Source organism: Equus asinus, chromosome 2 (assembly GCF_041296235.1).
Source record: "Equus asinus isolate D_3611 breed Donkey chromosome 2, EquAss-T2T_v2, whole genome shotgun sequence".
Lineage (NCBI taxonomy): Eukaryota > Metazoa > Chordata > Mammalia > Perissodactyla > Equidae > Equus > Equus asinus.
This window is the reverse complement of record NC_091791.1, coordinates 133,693,141-133,711,198: the sequence shown is the minus strand read 5'-3', so window position 1 is coordinate 133,711,198 and position 18,058 is coordinate 133,693,141. Positions and strand designations below refer to the sequence as shown.

The following is an 18,058-nucleotide window of genomic DNA, read 5'->3' as shown; positions in this document are numbered from 1 at the left end:
GAGCCTGGCATGAGACTGGAGAGGTGAAGGAAGGCCATTCTCCAAGGGCCTAGGAAGACATAGAAACAAGATTGGATTTTATTGTAATTACAACTGAAATCCATTGAAGGGTGGAGAACGACTCTGTTAGAGCTAGGAAGTTGGGAACAGTGATGTTTGCGATAAGACATCTGTATCTATATTTCAGGTACTTTATGGGCCAAAGAACTGGTTTTAAAGTATAACAAACAAACCTGGGGTTGAGCCTCTTCAACCCTAAGTTGGTCAAGTTATATGCTCTGACCTTCAGTTTCCTAACATTGAAAAATGTGTGAGCATCACATAAGACTGTACAGAAAAATTCTACTTTCACTGAAAATTGTTAAATAATGAAATTTGTTTCTAAGTGTTTCGTGTATTACGTTAGTGTCCTGTATTGTTGCCTAATCAATGCTATTTGATAAGTACATTTATTTTTTTTATTGATTGCAAGTAGTTATGCAAATCAGTCATTCTTACTCATTTTAGCACAATGAGCTGCGAGGGAAAAGAATGTGAACTGTTATAAATGTGTAATTTCTTGACGCTGTAGTTCTAAATGTATTTTTAAGTACTTAGATCTGCATTTTCAAATGAAATTCGCTATCAAGACATGAATTTTAAAAGTGCTTTTATTGTGGTAAAATATACACAACATAGGGGCTGGCCTGGTGGCACAGAGGTTAAGTTTGCACGTTCCGCGTCAGCAGCCCGGGGTTCACCGGTTCGGATCCTGGGTGCGAACATGGCACTGTTTGGCAAGCCATGCTATGGCAGGTGTCCCACATATAAAGTAGAGTAAGGTGGGCACAGGTGTTAGCTCAGGGCCAGTCTTCCTCAGCAAAAAGAGGAGGATTGGTGGCAGATGTTAGCTCAGGGCTAATCTTCGGCAAAAAAAAAAACCAAAAAAACATAACACGAAGTTTACCATTTTCACTATTTTTAAGTGTACAGTTCAGGGACATTAAGTACCTTTGCATTGTTGTATAACGGTCAGTACTATCCATTTCCAGAACATTTTCAACATCTCTAACTGAAACTCTGTACCCAATAAACAATAATTCCTATTCTACTTTCTAAGACATGTATTTTTTAATTTTTATTTTTTAAGATTGGCACCTGAGCTAACAACTGTTGCCAATCTTCTTTTTATTTTCCGCTTTTTCTCCCCTACCCGCCCCCCAGTACATAGTTGTATATTTTACTTGTGGGTCCTTCTAGTTGTGGCATATGGGACGCCTCCCCAACGTGGCCTGATGAGAGGTGCCATGTCTGCGCCCAGGATCCGAAACAGCGAAACCCTGGGCTGCCGAAGTGGAGCCCGAAAACTTAACCACTTGGCCATGTGGCCGGCCCCTAAGACGTGTATTTTTTTAAAGGTATCTGGTGAATCCACCCCCTCCCCCCCAAAAATGGCAAATGGCCTTGGTAATCAGTAAAATTGTTTGCTCCCATTGAAGGTTCACTGGACCATACCATGTAAGTTTAGAAACCATGACCCAATAAATAAGGCTTAGTGTAAGCTTTTAGCTCAGATGGCTAACACATCATACTAATGAGGAGTACTAATATAGGATCAATTAACTTTTAGCACTGAAAAACTGTGTTCCATGACCATAAAATGTTCTCTGTAGTCTTGTAAATGTATGCTCCAAAATGACCCAAACAACCTCCCCCTCCATTTATGTACAACTACTCTAAATGCATGTCTTTTTAATGCTATTAATTGTCATTAAAAAATAAGTGATTCCAGCTCTGGGTAAATTTAATTTTAAAATCACTGTTCTGTGAAGAATGGATTAGAAAAAGGCAAGAAAGAAGGAGGCAAGTTTTTGCCATATTTCAAATAACCAAGCATTCCAGAAAGTTATGAAGTTCAAAAAAAATCAAGATTTTGACCTGAAAATACTTGAGTTGATAACTTTTTTGTTTTTTAAGCACATCCTAGATGCAGCATTTTAACTCCATTATATGAAAAGCTAAATCTCTTTTCCAGGCTAGACTCTTTCTCCCCGCTGCCTACAGTGTTTTTATCTCCAAAGTGAGGACATGGCTATAGGCCAGTCACTAATTTCAGGGGAGAGGTTATAGCATAAAGGGGCACAAGGAAACTTTTGTGGATGATGGATATGTCCACTATCTAGATTATAGTGATGGTTTCAGAGTGTACACCTATGTCAAACTTACCAAGTTGTACACTTTAAACAAGCATAGTCCTCTGTATGTCAATTATATCTCGATAAAGCTGTAAAAAAAAAATTGAGAGTTCACTTGGGAAACTCCCATTCTTTCCTCACTGGCTGCAGATACAGCCTTTCATTGATTTTAATTGTTGTGCCACCTATCAGGTCAGTTCTTCTTTGAGGAGCAGCGTGGTGTATGAAAACATTTGACTAGCAACAGAAAGCACTCTTTCAATTGGCAAGAAAATTTAAATATTTTCATCTACATTACAGAATATCAATTAAAATATTATAGATATATAGTTGCAAGCATAGTTTACAAAACGGAATTCTAAAAAGTTTCCAAAGTTGAAAAGCTTTGAAGTAGTTTTTTTTTAATCAAAGAAAACACTTTCTGAAAGAACATAATAAAAAGCAGTGGAAAAAACGATAAGCACTGTTTGACTGCATATTCAGGAAGTGCGTTTAAGTACCTCAGAGCCCTTGACGGTCCTATCGAGTCCTCAACATCCCAGGCATATGTCACCATAGTCACAGTTACACAAACTTAAACCCTAAATGTGATTTGGGCAGGGGAGTCTTAACAATGCAGGCGTGGGCCAGATAGAAGAATGCGGCTTAGAAACGTGGGCCCCATGCCATTTCTGAAATTACGTCACCTTTTACACCTGGAACTCTATCTGGCTATTTCTTAGAAATTGTTTTTAACTACTGTGGTTTGAACAACGCATGAAGGAAAACCATGAAACCAGTAAAAGTTTAAAGCACTAGAAGCTCCAGCTGTTGTACGGCCTAATCCTCTCCACCTGTTAAATCTATTCACCTTAATTGCTATACCAGAAATTTGCCACATCTTTAAATGAAAATCTGGAGCCTTCTATAAAGCGGCTCTTGGTATCTATGCCGTGGGGCCTCCTTATGGGTGAGAAAGCCTTCCCCCCAGGGATTTATAGTCCTTTAGAAACTCTTTGGATATGTCTCAAGGCAGTATACACATTGCCAAATTTTATGCATTGTGAAACAGTGTTAGAATGACGTCCCAATGTATTTAATCCACAAACTGAAATTTACTAGCAATGTTGTCAAATTATCAACTTATTTCTTAAAAACACAAATCTGACGAAATACTTTTGAAAGACAAATTATCTGAACAGCTTGTGAGAATAATATTATCATGTTGCAAATGACAAATTCTAAACCTGATTCTTGAGAGGAGTGTCCAGGGACAGGAGGGCTGCACCAGTCTGAGCCACTGCTGTCTCTACCCTCTTGGGGGCCAGCTGAGGAGTCATATCTTTGACTCAGCACTTTTTCACGAATTTGAAAATTATCACCTCTCAACATCCTCCTCAAGTTAATGCTTTTACCCCTCTCCACAATTCCTTCTAAATTCAACCTTTAGGTTTTAAATGATCTGCAAAAGAAAGTTATTTTTATATAGTGTGTCATTGTCCACAGTCAAGTATGCCCCCTGATTTTCTTTAAATGGTAAGACAATGTCTTTATAACTTTTAACAGAGTCACTTCAGTCAGTATTTATACAGAAAGCACTATGCTGGGCACAGAAGGAAAACAAAAATAAGCACATATTAGAGGCACAAGGTGTATTCCCAGGCATATAACTTTAATAAAAATCAGACTATGAGAAGTTCTGCACTACATAGATAAATTCATTGCTGTGGGAGCCTCGGGGAGTTGGATGGTTAATTCTGATGGTGAGGATTGAAGGTGACAAATAGATGACATTTGAACCAATCCTGAGAGAACCTAGACTTTCTATGAAAGGTGAGGGCATCGTTGTTTGGGACTTGGGGATGAGAGTCGTACAAGGCAGGAAAAGCTTTTTTGTTTTTTCTACTCTGAATCTTTATAACAGATGTATTAGAATTGTTCTCAACAAATGAAAGAGATGCTCATAAGTTGTTCCACCCCTTTGGCTCTCTTTGGGAGTGGCCGAAGGTTCAAATAATTTGGAAGGATGGCTCTCTGTGCTGACTTGCAGGAAATATGAGTCAGCTTTTCTTGTGTACTCAGCACTGTCGTTACAGCTAGGATATTTGGAAAACATGAAGCTGAACAAATCAGACACCGTAAGTCTTTTCTTTTTATTGATTGGCCCAGACATGCATCCTGCAAGGGAAGACAACAGGGACACCCTTTTTATTGTCAAGGCTTAAGGAACCCTGCTGGCAAGGGGAAACACCTGCAGTTGAAAAAAAAATAAAATACTTCTGTTTTCTATATAATCTCTCAGAATAGGAAACAAACACATCTTTAGTCCATACCTCTCTGCTTTGCTTCAGGATTGTATATTCAATTGCCTCTAGACAGCTCAGTCCCAAGTGCACCTGAAACGCAACTTTTCTAAGGTTAAACTCATTTTCTTTACCGCAAACCTGTTTCTCCTATAGCCTCTAATTTCTTGAATAGTACTCACCGTGCACCAGTCACAAAAGTCAAAACCTGTGAGTAATCAACTCCTTTTTTCCCCTCATTGCTTAACACTTAAATCAATCACCGAAACCAATTGATGTCGCCTGCTTAACATCAGTTGTATCCTTCCTTACCTCTGCATCTCCATTCCCACTGACCTAGTTCAAACCCACATTTGATTTTTTTTACCTGAAATTTTGCAGCAGTCAACTAATCGGATTCCCTATCTCCTGTCTTTCCCTCTTCTGTCTGTCCCTCCCTTTGTTGCCAGGCTGATCTTTCTAAAGAAGAAATATGATCAGTTGTTCCAGAGGTAGTTTGAGGTTGCTAGCTTCCTCCTCTCCTTTCTTCCTGTTCTTGTTGGAAAAGGTCCTCAATGTCCAGTCTTGATGTTACCTAAAAGGAGCAGGGCATTAGCGCCTATGCCTCATCTCCCCTTCCCTTTTCCAGTACTGTGGAAACGGCCTCTCATTCAGAACACTTTCAGACTCACAACATGAGGCTCTTAACCGAGAGAAAACATTTAAGCCTCTGCTGTCCATAAGCACACATGTACATAAAGACAAAGAGATGGATTGGTTGGTTATATCAAGCTAGTTATTTTAAGGGCAAAGTTAATCCAGAAGGGAGAAACTCTGATAATTAGTTTATTTGGGATTTGGAGAATAATAGACTTTAGTAATAAAGATTTAAATTAGAAACAAAAAAGATCTCCAAAACCGCTCCTGAGTTTATTTTAGGCTCTTGAGTGTCAGCATCATTTTACTATCTCCTAGAAACGGATATCCTTCCTCTACATTCTCTGCTTGTAACTCTGCACATTTTCATATTTGCTTGTAATGATTTTAACAGCATTTCTAATTTAATAAATATCACTTTATTGATTTAATAGAATTTAGATATTGTAATAATAACTTACAGAATTTTAAATTATGCTAAAAAAGAAGCAAAAAGAAGTTGATATGAGGCTTTTATTTGAAGGCATTGGAACTGAAATGGAAGAAAGTCTTTTAGAGATGGCACAATAGGGCAGTGATGGCAAACTCCTGCCTACCTGTGCATGCTGTCTGGAAGGGGGTGGATGGTACAGTGAAGAAAGGAGAGCCATGGAATCCTTGATGTCGGGCTGAAGAGAGTGATACAGCTCACTTTAAACAAACTTTGTGCTAAAAGGGAGTGGGGGTATTGGTGGAGTTATGCAAAGAGACAAACATATTCTTCCATTTCAAAGTCTCCTGATGATCACATAGCCTAGAGGCTCTGTTTGTCACAAGGTTAGGAGCAAGAATTGAAATACTAAAGGTAATAAAAATGGTCATGAGTTGCAAAGGAAAATGTCAAGGGTGAAGTTCAGGTATCATGCAGGGCAGTTGGATAAGGGCAGGGCTGAATGGATTGGGTTATAGAGCGACTGAGGTGGGGCAGGCAATTAGGAATGAATTTAAACTGTATCGTCTGACCCATGTTTTAATGGCTTTATGAGAATGACACTTTCATAAATTGACTTCATGTTTCTCTGACCCAAAACATAGGGTTTTTGCGCAGGAAGGAAACTTAGAGATCATTTAGTGACCATTTTATTTTACAAAAGGTGACCATTTGCCTACTTGTGATTTGTCCAAGGTGGTATATATCCAATAGTGGGAGGAGAACCAGGACTAGAATCCAGATCCCCAGATTCCCAGTTCTTTGCTTTCTCTGTTCTGTAAATATCATAATAGAGATAATAGAGAACTCAGTATTCCAAACTCCCATGAAGCTAGATACATAGGAAAATCCTTATTTTGGAGATGAAGAAACTGAAGATTAGAAAAGTGGGTGAATTTACCAAATGACATGGCCGGACTAGAACAGAGCCCAGGCCTCACAATTCCTGGGCCAACAGGCTTCTACCAAACCACACTGCCTCAGGGACTCAAAAAAAGTGGTCTTCAATGCTATGTGTCTAGGTATAGAATTCCCTCCTTCAACCTACAGGTATTTTACTTTGTACTGTTATATGCTGTGCACTCTGCTAGGTGTTACAGAAAAGATTACAAGATTAAAAGATTTATTTTGCAAGACTAGATTTCTATTTTGCAAGACTAAAAATTGAACATTACCTAATTATCAGGGAAATGCACATGGCTTTTGGTGGTTGATAAGCTAGCAACCCTGTGTACAGCACGGCTGAACCCTGCCCGATCTTTTTGCAGTGCCCAGGGTTTTTGCAGTGCTCCACTGCTATTCATAGGGTTTTCATGGCCAATTTTCTCATAAATGGGTAGCCAGGTCCTTCCTAGTCTGTCTAATCTGGAAGCTCCACTGAAACCTGTCCACCATGGGTGACCCTGCTGGTATACTGGTGGCATAGCTTTCAGCATCACAGCAACACGCAGCCTCCACAGTATTACAACAAACAAATGGGTAATGTGGTTCGGTTCCCTAACCAGGAAGTGAACCTGAGCTACTGCAGTGAGAGTCCGGAATCTTAACCACTAGACCACCAAGCCTGGCGTGCTGATCCTAGGACACTCCCCAATAAATGTCCTACACACAAATTTCTGTCTCAGATTACTTCCCAGGCAACTCAGCCTGTGACAATGTATGGATACATTCATCCCTTGATATCCGTGGGGGATTGGTTCCAGGACCCCCTTGGATACCAAAATCCATGGATGCTCAAGTCCCTTAGTTGGCCCTCCATATCCGTGGATGCAGAACCCACAGATGTGGAAGCCATGGATACAGAGGGCTGACTCTATATGCACAGGATCTGAATGTGAATTTTATTTCTCACTATGCATCTCAGCCATAAAAACTTGAAGACCCCTGAAGCTAGAGAATCTCTTCAAGGAGACACTGTGAGGATGTTCACTGGGCTGTTATTCATAGCAATGATGACTGGACAAAAACTAAACGTCTTTAGTCATGAAATGGAATATTATACAATAATTAAAATTAGTGAAATCTACTGACATCTATCAACATGGACAAATCCCTAAAATACAAGGATATGTACCCACTTCAGGATAGTGGCTAGCTACCTCTGGAGAAGGAGCATGGGAAATGGGATGAAGTCGGGGCTTCAATTGTAGCCTTGTATTTCTGCTTAAAGAAGCATCTGAACAAATGTGGCAAAACTATAGCACTTATTAAATTTATGTTGGTACATGGGTTTCTTTTTTCACTTTTCTGTATTTTTAAACTATTGTAAAATTAAATTTTGTTCAATGAATTATTACTGCAGATAATCTACATACAAAAGCAAAGCATTTTTAATTTTTATCTTTCAGGAAGTAGTGAAAGGACAGTTAACAAGGTCACTTCCTCTAATACAAGAAATTGGGTCAAAATTTAATGGCTCATGGAGTACAGTCATTCTAGTTGTAACTGTTTGGCTGATTAATTGTACCTTATTTTCTTCCCCTGTTTTCATTACTACTAAGTTCCATGTAATGAAAACAACACAGGAATCTTTTAGGAGTTCATCAAGTTTTGCTGACATTCTCTTTGAAGAGTTTTGCAGTAATTAAGTATGAGGGAATACAACTCTTGAGGTGCAAGGGGCAAGGATAGTCTTCATCATTTTTCCATCATTTTCATAAAGATTTTGGTGTAAATTTCCTAAAGTCAGGTTTGTTGAGATAAAATTTACATACGACGAAATTCATTCTTTTAAAGTGTACAGTTTGTTGAGTTTTGGCAGATGTATACACTTGTGAACCACTACCACCATCAAGATATAGAACATTTCTTGGGGCCGGCCCAGTGGCGCAGCAGTTAAGTTCACACATTCAGCTTCTCAGCAGCACGGGGTTTGCCAGTTGGGATCCCGGCTGCAGACGTGGCACCGCGTGACAAAAGCCATGCTGTGGTAGGCGTCCCACATATAAAGTAGAGGAAGATGGACATGGGTGTTTAGCTCAGGGCCAGTCTTCCCCAGCAAAAAGAGGAGGATTGGCAGTAGTTAGCTCAGGGCTAATCTTCCTGAAAAAAAAAAAAAAGATATAGAACATTTCCATTACCCCTAAAAGTTTCCTCAAGTGCCTTTGTAGGCTGGCGCTTGGCAACCACTGATTGGATTTTTTTCTTCCTGCTTTTTCTCCTCAAATCCCCCCAGTATATAGTTGTATATTTTAGTCATGGGTCCTTCTAGTTGTAGCACGTGGGACGCCACCTCAACGTGGCCTGATGACTGGTGCCATGTCCGAGCCCAGGATCCAAACCAGCAAAACCCCCAGCTGCCGTATTGGAGCCCGTGAACTTAACCACTCGGCCATGGGGCCGGCCCCACTGATTGGATTTTTATTCCCATAATCCTGCCTTTTCCAAGATGACAAATAAATAGAATCATATAATATGTAGCTTTTTGAGTTTTTTTTTCACTTAGCATAATGCATTTGAGATTTTCCCACGTTGCCTGCTGCATACATCAGCGGCCTGTTGCTTTTTATTGCTGAGTAGTATTCCATTGTATGGATGCACAACAGTTTGTTTATCTGTTCTCTATTTGAGGGACGTTTGGGATGTTTCCAGTTATGGGTAATTATAAATAAAGCCTCTATAAACATTTGTACACAGGTTTTTGTGTAGGCATTCGCCTCTATTTTCCTTAGGTAAATGCCTAGGAAGGAGGCTCGGTGGGTCTTACGATAAGAGATTGTCTATGAAGAACTATCAAACTGTTTCTCAAAGTAGCTGTACCATATTGCATTCCCACCAGTAGTGCCGTGTGAGAGTTCCACTTGCTCCTCTTGATATTGTCAGGTTTTGGTTTCTATGGTTGTTTGGAGTTTTTTTTCTTAAGCCATCCTTATTGGCTTACCATGGTATAATGGTATCCCATTGTAGTTTCAGTTAGTATTTCCCTAACAACTAATGATGTTAAGTAAACTTTCATAAAGTTTTAAACAAGAAAATGTGTCAAAGATTAGATTATTACAAAATCATCTTTCCTAATCTGAAAATGATAAAGGAAGGATTCTCTCTACTTACCAGCTCTAAAACTGTTATACTCTGTGAAGCCAAGAAGAAGAGTATTTAAAAAAACAAAACAAAACAAGCAGGGATATTTCGTTGACTATGTAAGTATGGTCATTGTAGTTTAATAGTAGCTTCACCTTAGTGGTGATAGGTTAAAAGGATAGAGGATGAGAAAAGACGATAGAAATACCATTTCATCAGGACCATTACATTCCTAGGTCTTCAGGACATGGCCTTTTGTGTCATATGGGGTACCTAGAGTTCAAATGGAACTGGCCAAGTTGCTTTAGAGGAGGAATTCAGTAGAGGTGGGTGTTACTATCCCAAAGCATATGTAACAGATAGATCTAAGGAAGAAACTAAAAAAAGTAAGCAGAATAAAAGTGTGGTCAGTAATGAAACTATAAATTAGGGTAAGAAGTGGTTATGGCTTTGGGAGAGTCTCTGCTGGATTGCTTACTTGACCTTTTATTTTACTTACTTAGGTTTGGTTTTATTTTTCCACAGAACATGTGTAAAGTCTAAGACTTTGCCTATGTAGATTTAATATGATCTACAAAATCTAATGCAGAATCGTTATTAATCTTTCAACTAATACATATACTTAAGGAAAAGCAAAATTTTAGAATATTAGTAAATCCTATGTATAAAAACAACCAATGTAAAACAAATCTTCATACCTAGAGATGAGAACACAATGAATCTATTTATAAGGAACTACAATAATGCAAAATAGACTCTAAATTTTGATACGTAGGGGTTTCCAAAGCAACAAGGAAGTTGAAACATGCACATTTTGAGGTTAGAGTCTATTGGAAATGGTTGCAGATGAAAGTCTGGGGAAGAATTCCTTATGCCCACGTCAGTGCTCAGAACTAAGAAATTCAAGGAATTTGAATAACTGGACCAGAAGCTGGTTTGGGGAAATAAGAATATCATCTAGACTGGACACATCTCTGCTGCCAGCTAAAGTGGGTCAGAAAATATCCTCCAAAACAATTTGCTCTTGTCATTACTACTGCTTTGAATTGTGAGAAAAAGATTATGGCTTGAGTGAGCACACCATCTATGAAAAAAGATTTGTTCCAGATGTTAAGCAAGTATAGAGTGAGATCTGTCATTTTCTGGAACTGGAACGGGAAAGATGCTTGTGACATGTTTTGTTTGTGAAAAGACCGTGCCTTTGAACCATGATTATTAGTTTATAGTCCAGAGAAACTTCATCTCCAGGGCCTAGGAAACCTCACTCAATATTTTTCTTTTTGGCCAAGTTAAATTCTTTGGAATGGGAAGTTATGATGCTAAATTTTTCAAGAACTGTGCAGATGCCTCTGAGAAACTTCTGTGAGGTCCTTCAAAATAAAATCTATAACTTTAGGGGCCTGGCCCAGTGGCATAGTGGTTAAGTTCAAGTGCTCCTCTTCGGCAGCCTGGGGTTCATGGGCCCAGATCCCGGGTGCAGACCTGCTCACCACTGGTCAAGACATGCTGTGGTAGCGTCCCATATACAAAATAGAGTAAGATAAGCACAAATGTTAGCTCTGGGACAATCTTCCTCAAGCAAAAAGAGGAAGATTGGGAACGGATGTTAGCTCAGGACCAATCTTCCTCACAAAAACCCCCCAAAACACAACAAAAAAATTCAAGTATCTATACATAGCCAGACAAGTAGGCATATACAAAAGATATTCCACAGACATATTCCCTTTTTTCTATCAGACAAATATAACCTCAACACAGAAGACAATTATTTTATAGGATAAATTTTTGGTCTCTCATTTTTATCCCTCTAAACCCCATCTGAAACCCTGAAACCTCAAAAGGAATCACATAGGACTACTTACCTTATTGATATTCGATAAACTGTGATCAACCATTGTTGTTGCATTGGTCTTCATAATTCTCACAGTATAAAGATGACCATCACTTATTTAGACGCTTAATTGTCCTTAATCCAATTTTGTCCTAAACTTTGGGGTCTCTGCACGAACCACCTTAATCTTCGGTAAAAATAGAGCTCATTCAGGGTAGAAGCTCAGAGAATTTAGAATTTTTTGTTTTAAAAATCAGTTACCTGTTATAAGACCTTCATGTGAAAAGTTACATGGAGTGTTCTTTCTCCTCATCTCTTCTTCTTCTTTTTTTTTCTTGCTGTCCTCTCTGGTTTACAACAGACACAGCTGTGTTACAACCACACAGCAAGTTGTGCAACAGAATGGCCTTGAAATAGAGTACTGCCCAGTTGAAAACTTAGGCAATCAAAATGGAATAAATGAAACCATGCCTGCTAGACTTCATGTGTTGCTTCTTATAAGGAAAGCTACCATCTTTTTAGAAGAATGTTATTCTCTCTCTTTTTCTTTTTTTTTTTTCCTAAAGATTGGCACCAGAGCTAACATCTGGTGCAAATCTTTTTTTTTTTCCTTCTTCTCCCCAAAGACCCCCAGTGCATAGTTGTATCTTCTAGTTGCAGGTCCTTCTAGTTGTGCTATGTGGGACGCTGCCTCAGCATGGCCTCATGAGCAATGCCAGGTCGGTGCCCAGGATCCGAACCAGCAAAACGCTGGGCCGTGCAAGCAGAGCACAGGAACTTAACCATTCGGCCCCGGGGCCGGCCCCAAGAACGTTATTCTTTAAGTGACCCTATACTCTTTCCATATCAAAGAGTTCTCAATCGCTGTAGCATTCAGTTATAGCACTACAACTGAGACATAACCCTGTTATCTACAAGTGCTGCTTTAGTCACTAAAATTCAGCTTCTGAAAATAAGAGCTACTGCTTGGTAACTACCATAGTGTTTCTCATTTCTCTTAAAAATGGTAAAATCACTGAGGGCACATAAACTCTTTAAAAATTTACTGTAAATGTCTACATACTTAAGCTGCATCAGCAAATGAATTAAACAGGTGCAATAATGCTCTGAAACCAAAGCCCATTTCTCAAAAATGTGTTAATCTCTCTGGTTTGGTTTGTTTTTTTTTTTTCAAGAGGCCTTATTACTCTGGCCACAGATGACTTGCTTTGGTGTCAAAGTTTTCTTTTTTTCAATTTTGATTCCAATATGAAATTGAAATGATAAATAGTAACATGTGGGCCGCTCTGATAGACTGAAAGTTCTCCTTAGGCTGCATGGCTTTTGATAACTGGGTAATGTGCTGTCCTTAGGAGTGCTTATCTGACCATCTCAAAACGTTTTGTAAACATGGTGTACCCAGTCAAAGCCAGACTAATGAGAGTAACTTTTCCACATTTTTCTCCATGCCTATATCCGTAAGATCATCTTTAACGTGGAAACTTGAAGAAAAGTAAAAAAAAAATTATTTTTTTAGTTGTGGGTAAATTGCCTGCGTTCTTATAAATGTCACAAGCCGGTGGCCAACAGTTCAGCAAAATGGTTTTCCTAACCACACGAAAGTATGTTCAGCCAGCCAGTGGCCTCACGATCTATCTAACAGCTTTAATTGTGTGACTGGGAGCGCTATTTTATGGTTATCAGGTGACACTAAAGCCTCAGGAAAAGCTGATTCCATGGCAATATAAGATGCCAGTTTGCCAGTTTCCTTTGGTCTTTTTTGTGTATAGACGTTTCTGGATTCTTGGCTGGCTGGAATACCTTACTTTAGGTGACCTTGGGGTTGGTTGAATTATTCTATAAATTAAGATTTTTATTAAGTAGTTTAATAGAAACTCATGCACTGAATAAGCTGTTACCAGCATGCCTAAATGCTTCCTCATGTAGCGCTTGAATCTGGGAGGAGTTACATGAAATTGTCTTCTAACCTATTTTGTTTCATAGTTAGTGAAAACTTATGGTTCACCGATGTAACAGAATGAAAAGGATGGCTTAATTTTGACCTGAAAAGTGAAGAAGTTCTTGCCTTTGTGGCAGTGTCCACATGGCACAACGAAAAGTGGAGATTTGGTGTGCACTCGGTTCCAGTTATTTTGAGAAATGGGGAAAACTAGTCTGGACTTTGTGGTCTAAATGATCTGGCTTGGGTTGGACTCTTTATGCTTGACTACTTACATTTAAAAGAAAATACCATTGCTCAAAAAATGTGGCAATGTATTCAATGTTGCTGACGATTCCCGCCAGAAAAAGAAAGGAAGGGAAGCAGCGATCACCGTCTTCAGCAGAGTAAGCAAGCACTACATGCATTACAAAGCAAAGGTACTCAACTCGCCGGGAAGAATAATCCATCACACGCTATGATTTCCATATTGTTTCTCACGGAACAAGGAAAAATTTAATTTTTATTTTCATTTTAAAGTCAATTAATATAAAGGGGCTAGAATTCAACCCTTGATTCATTTACCCTTAGATTTATGGTTCATACTATTCTCAGGCTGCTGGCTTGGTACAACTTTGAATTAGAAGTCTCAAAAAAAGCCCAAACCAACCCTACTTTTCTTAATTACATTGTATTTTATAAGATTGCTTCTAAAATTAGCTCTCTGATGGCAAAGCAGCTGGATGAAAAGTGAAAAATTCAAGGACTCATCTTGCTGTTTCAGACATCCAATTTCAACCACCTCTTCGATTTTTTTTTTTTTAACAACTTTTCCTTTCCTTCCTTGATTTGTTTTTTTTTTAAAGTATGCTCTCTCTCACTCTCTCTCTTTTTTTGGTGAGGAAGATTGGCCCTGAGCTAACATCTGTTGCCAATCTTCCTCTTTTTTTTCTCTCCCCAAAGCCCCAGTTTAGTTGTGTATCCTAGTTGTAAGTCATTCTGGTTTTTCTGTGTGGGATGCCGCCACAGCATGGCTTGATGAGCAGTGTGTATGTCTGTGCCCAGGATCCAAATTGGTGAACCCCAGGCCACTGAAGTGGAGCACGCAAACTTAACCACTCGGCCATGGAGCCAGCCTCAACCTCTTTGATTCTTGATCTCCATATGTTTTACAGTTTTATAAGATGCACAAAACTATGGTACATTAAAGTGTGTTTATTTAAGTCTGATGTATGTTGGTTTTTATTTCCTGCTACATGTTAGCAACCTAAAAATAGAAATGCTGTTCATTTTTAATGAGGTTTGGTGCATAATCTCATAAGAGTTTTCAGAATGAGAACTGAACTCACTTTTTCTTGAGCGAAGTTTGCCCTTGGCTGACAGAGACTGTCAGAGACCCAACTGTATTTTTACCCAGTCTGATAATCTTTGTCATTAAAGAAAAAAGTTATTTAACATACAGTAAAAATAGTTTTGACAAATGTGTAGGGTGGTCAAACTACCACTACAGTCAAGATACAGAACACAACCCCTCAAAATTCCCCTGTTGTGATCAAACTGTCACCCCACCCTTACCCCAGGAAACCACTAATCTATTTGCTGTTCCGATCCATAGTTTTGCCTTTTCTAGAATGTCATATAAATGGAGTCATACAATATATAGTCTTTTGAGTATGGCCTCCTTAACTTAGCAAGACGCTTTTAAGATTCATCCATGTTCTTGTGCGTATCAAGAGTTTATTCCTTTTTTATTGCTGAGTAGTATTCCATTTTATGGATGTACTACAGTTTATCCATTCCCAAGTCGATGGACATCGTGGCTGTTTCCAGTTTTTGGTTGTTACAAATAAACATTTGTGTTCAGGTTTTTGAGTGAATGTGAGTTTTAATTTCACTCTGGTAAATATCTAAGAGTGAGATTGCTGTGTCTGTGGTAATTCTGTGTTTAACTTTATTAAAAACTGCCAAACTATTTTCTAGATTGGCTGTACCATTGTGTATTGCCACCAGCAATGTATGAGAACATGTGAGAGAATTCAGTTGCTCCCTATTCTCACCAGCTCTTGGTATGTCAGATTGTTTAATTTCAGCTATTCTAACTGATGTGCAGTGTCTCATCATGGTTTTAATTTACATTTCCCTAATGACTGATAATGTTGAACAACTTTCCATTGCTTATTTGCCATCCATGCCTCTTCTTTGGTGACACATATGTTCAAATCTTTTGCCCACTTTTTTATTGGGCCGTTTGTTTTCTTACTATTGAATTTTGAGATTTCTTTACATATTGTGGATACAAGTCATTTTTCAAATATGTGATTTGCAAATATTTTCTCTCGGTCTATGACTTGTCTTTTCATTATCTTAACAAAAAATTTGCATTTTGATGAAGTCCATATTATCAGTTTTTCTTTTATGGATCCTGTCTTTGATGTATCTAATTACTCTTTGTCTAATCCAAGGTCACAAATATTTTTTCCTATATTTTGTTCTAAAAGCTTTATTTAGAGTTCATTTTTTGTATCAATCTTTATCTTTTAATGAGAGCTTTTAATCCTTTTGTATTTAATGTAATTACGAATATATTTGAATTTGTACATACCATCTTGTTTCGTGCTTTCTTCTTGTTCTTCCTGTTCTATATTTCCTTTTTTTACCTTCTTTTGAATTATTTTTCCTCATTTCAATTTTTTTCCCTTCTACTAGTCTGGAATTTATATTGAGTTGTGTTTTTGTTTTGTTTTTGGCTAGTCAATAGTGCTATTGAAAGTGTAGTCTTGAATATCAGTTATCAACCTGGAGGCTAATTAGTAGTGTAAATTCTGGGGCCAGCCCCATGGCATAGTGGTTAAGTTTGCATACTCTGCTTCAGTGACCTGGGGTTCGCAGGTTTGGATCCTGGGTGCAGACCTACACATTGCTCATCAAACCATGCTGTGGTGGGGTCCCACATACTAAATAGAGGAATGCTGGCACAGATGATAGTTCAGCAACAATCTTCCTCAAGCAAAAAGAGGAAGATTGGCAACAGATGTTAGCTCAGGACCAATCTTCTTCACCAAAAAAAAAAAAAAGAAAAAAGAAAGAAATGTAAATTCCTGGGCTCACCCCACACCTCCTGAATCAGACTTGTGCTTGTATGCCACCCATGCCTCTTCTTTGGTGAAATATATATTCAAGTCTTTGACCACTTTTTCAGATGATTCTGATGCATGCTAAAATTGAAGATGCACTGAAATTACAATGTACATGCTTAACTTATCAGAGTTTTATACTTCTCTCAAGCCATACAAGCACCTTGCACACTTAATTCCATTTACTTCCTCCCAAGTTTTATGTGACTGTTGTCGTGTATTTTGTCTTTTCTTTTTAAATCCCAGAAGACCTGATTCTTGTTATTCTTTACAGTCAAGATTTGTTTAGACTTACCCACATTTACCACTTTCTTTGCTCTTCATTTATTCATGTTTTTAAAACTTTCATCTGGAATCACTTTCTTTCTTAATTAAGTACATTGTTCAGAATGTCCTTTTATGAACACCATGGAAGCAAACTCTTTCACTTAGTTTATCTGAAATGTCTCTTTTTCACCTTCCTTTTTGAAAGATATTTTTTTCTGGGGCTAAAATTCTAAGTTGGCAGTTATTTTTTCCTCCTGAGGAGAAGTCAGCCGTCAGTCTGCTTCTAAGACTGTCTTTGATATTCTGCTGCTTCACTATCGTGTTAAAGTAGAAGTGTTTGTTTTGTTTTTTAATTCTGCTGGGAATTCAGTGGGCTTCTTAAATCTGTGTTTTGAAACAGATTGGTCCCATAAAATTCTCTTCCACTGTCTCTTCAACTATTGCCTCTGCACCATTTTTCCTTTCCTCTCCTTCCAGAACTACAACTAGATCGATGCATGCTAAAGAATGTCTCACTTTATTCTCTATATCTGTTAACCACTCTCCCATGTTTCCTTTCTCCTTGTCTCTTTTTAGTGTATGTTGGATAACTTCTATTGTCATATCTTTTAGTTTATTAATTTTCTCTTCACTTGTGTCTATTCTGCTGTTACACCTGTCCATCGTGTGATCGATTTCAATTATTGTGTTTTTTATTTCTAGAAGGTTTTTTTTAATCTACTAGGCTATTTTCTATAGTTTCCTGTTTTGAATAGGTGTTTTCTGCTTTGTATTTTATTTCTTTGAAGAAATAAAACAGTTATCTCACCTTCTGTGTCTGATAATTCAAATATCTGAGGTTTTTATGGGAGTTGTCTGTTGTTCCTATTGGATATTGTTTCTGCTGCTTCTCATCCATAGTAACCTATTTCTTTGAGTGCTTAGTGTTTGTTACTCTGAGCTGCTCATTTTTCTTAGAAAACAATTTGTGGGTTATTGAGGTACATTCCTCCTGAGAAGATTTGTGTTTGTTTATTCCATGCACCCAGGGCCTACTCAACTTATAGAAATGGACTGAGGCTTTTTTTGGACCTATTTTGGCTGTAGATTTGCATAAGGTTAAAATCTCTCGAAGACAGAATGTTTTATTCCTTGGTTCCTGCTAAGTATCACTGGAATTTTCCTTGCAAGCATCTGAGGATGAATGGGTATGTAGTTTTTCATCCCCACCTAAAAGGTCCAGGCTCTACTGGGAGAGAGGTCTCCTAAAGGATTCTCTAAGCCTTAGGCTTTGTCTTCTGTCCCAGCTCCCCACCCCTCAAGCCAAAGCTGAAGTTCACCATCTTAA

The 18,058-nt window shown here is 38.3% G+C and overlaps 1 long non-coding RNA gene across 1 annotated transcript; it reads right to left on the bottom strand.

Moving 5' to 3' along the window:
- Positions 1–7,868: 7,868 nt before the first annotated feature.
- On the bottom strand, positions 7,869–11,761 carry LOC139046259 (uncharacterized). Its single transcript, XR_011506097.1, has 3 exons — positions 11,674–11,761; positions 11,444–11,599; positions 7,869–8,603 (listed from the first exon to the last, which is right to left on the bottom strand). It is a non-coding gene; the product is annotated as an uncharacterized lncRNA (long non-coding RNA).
- Positions 11,762–18,058: the final 6,297 nt, after the last annotated feature.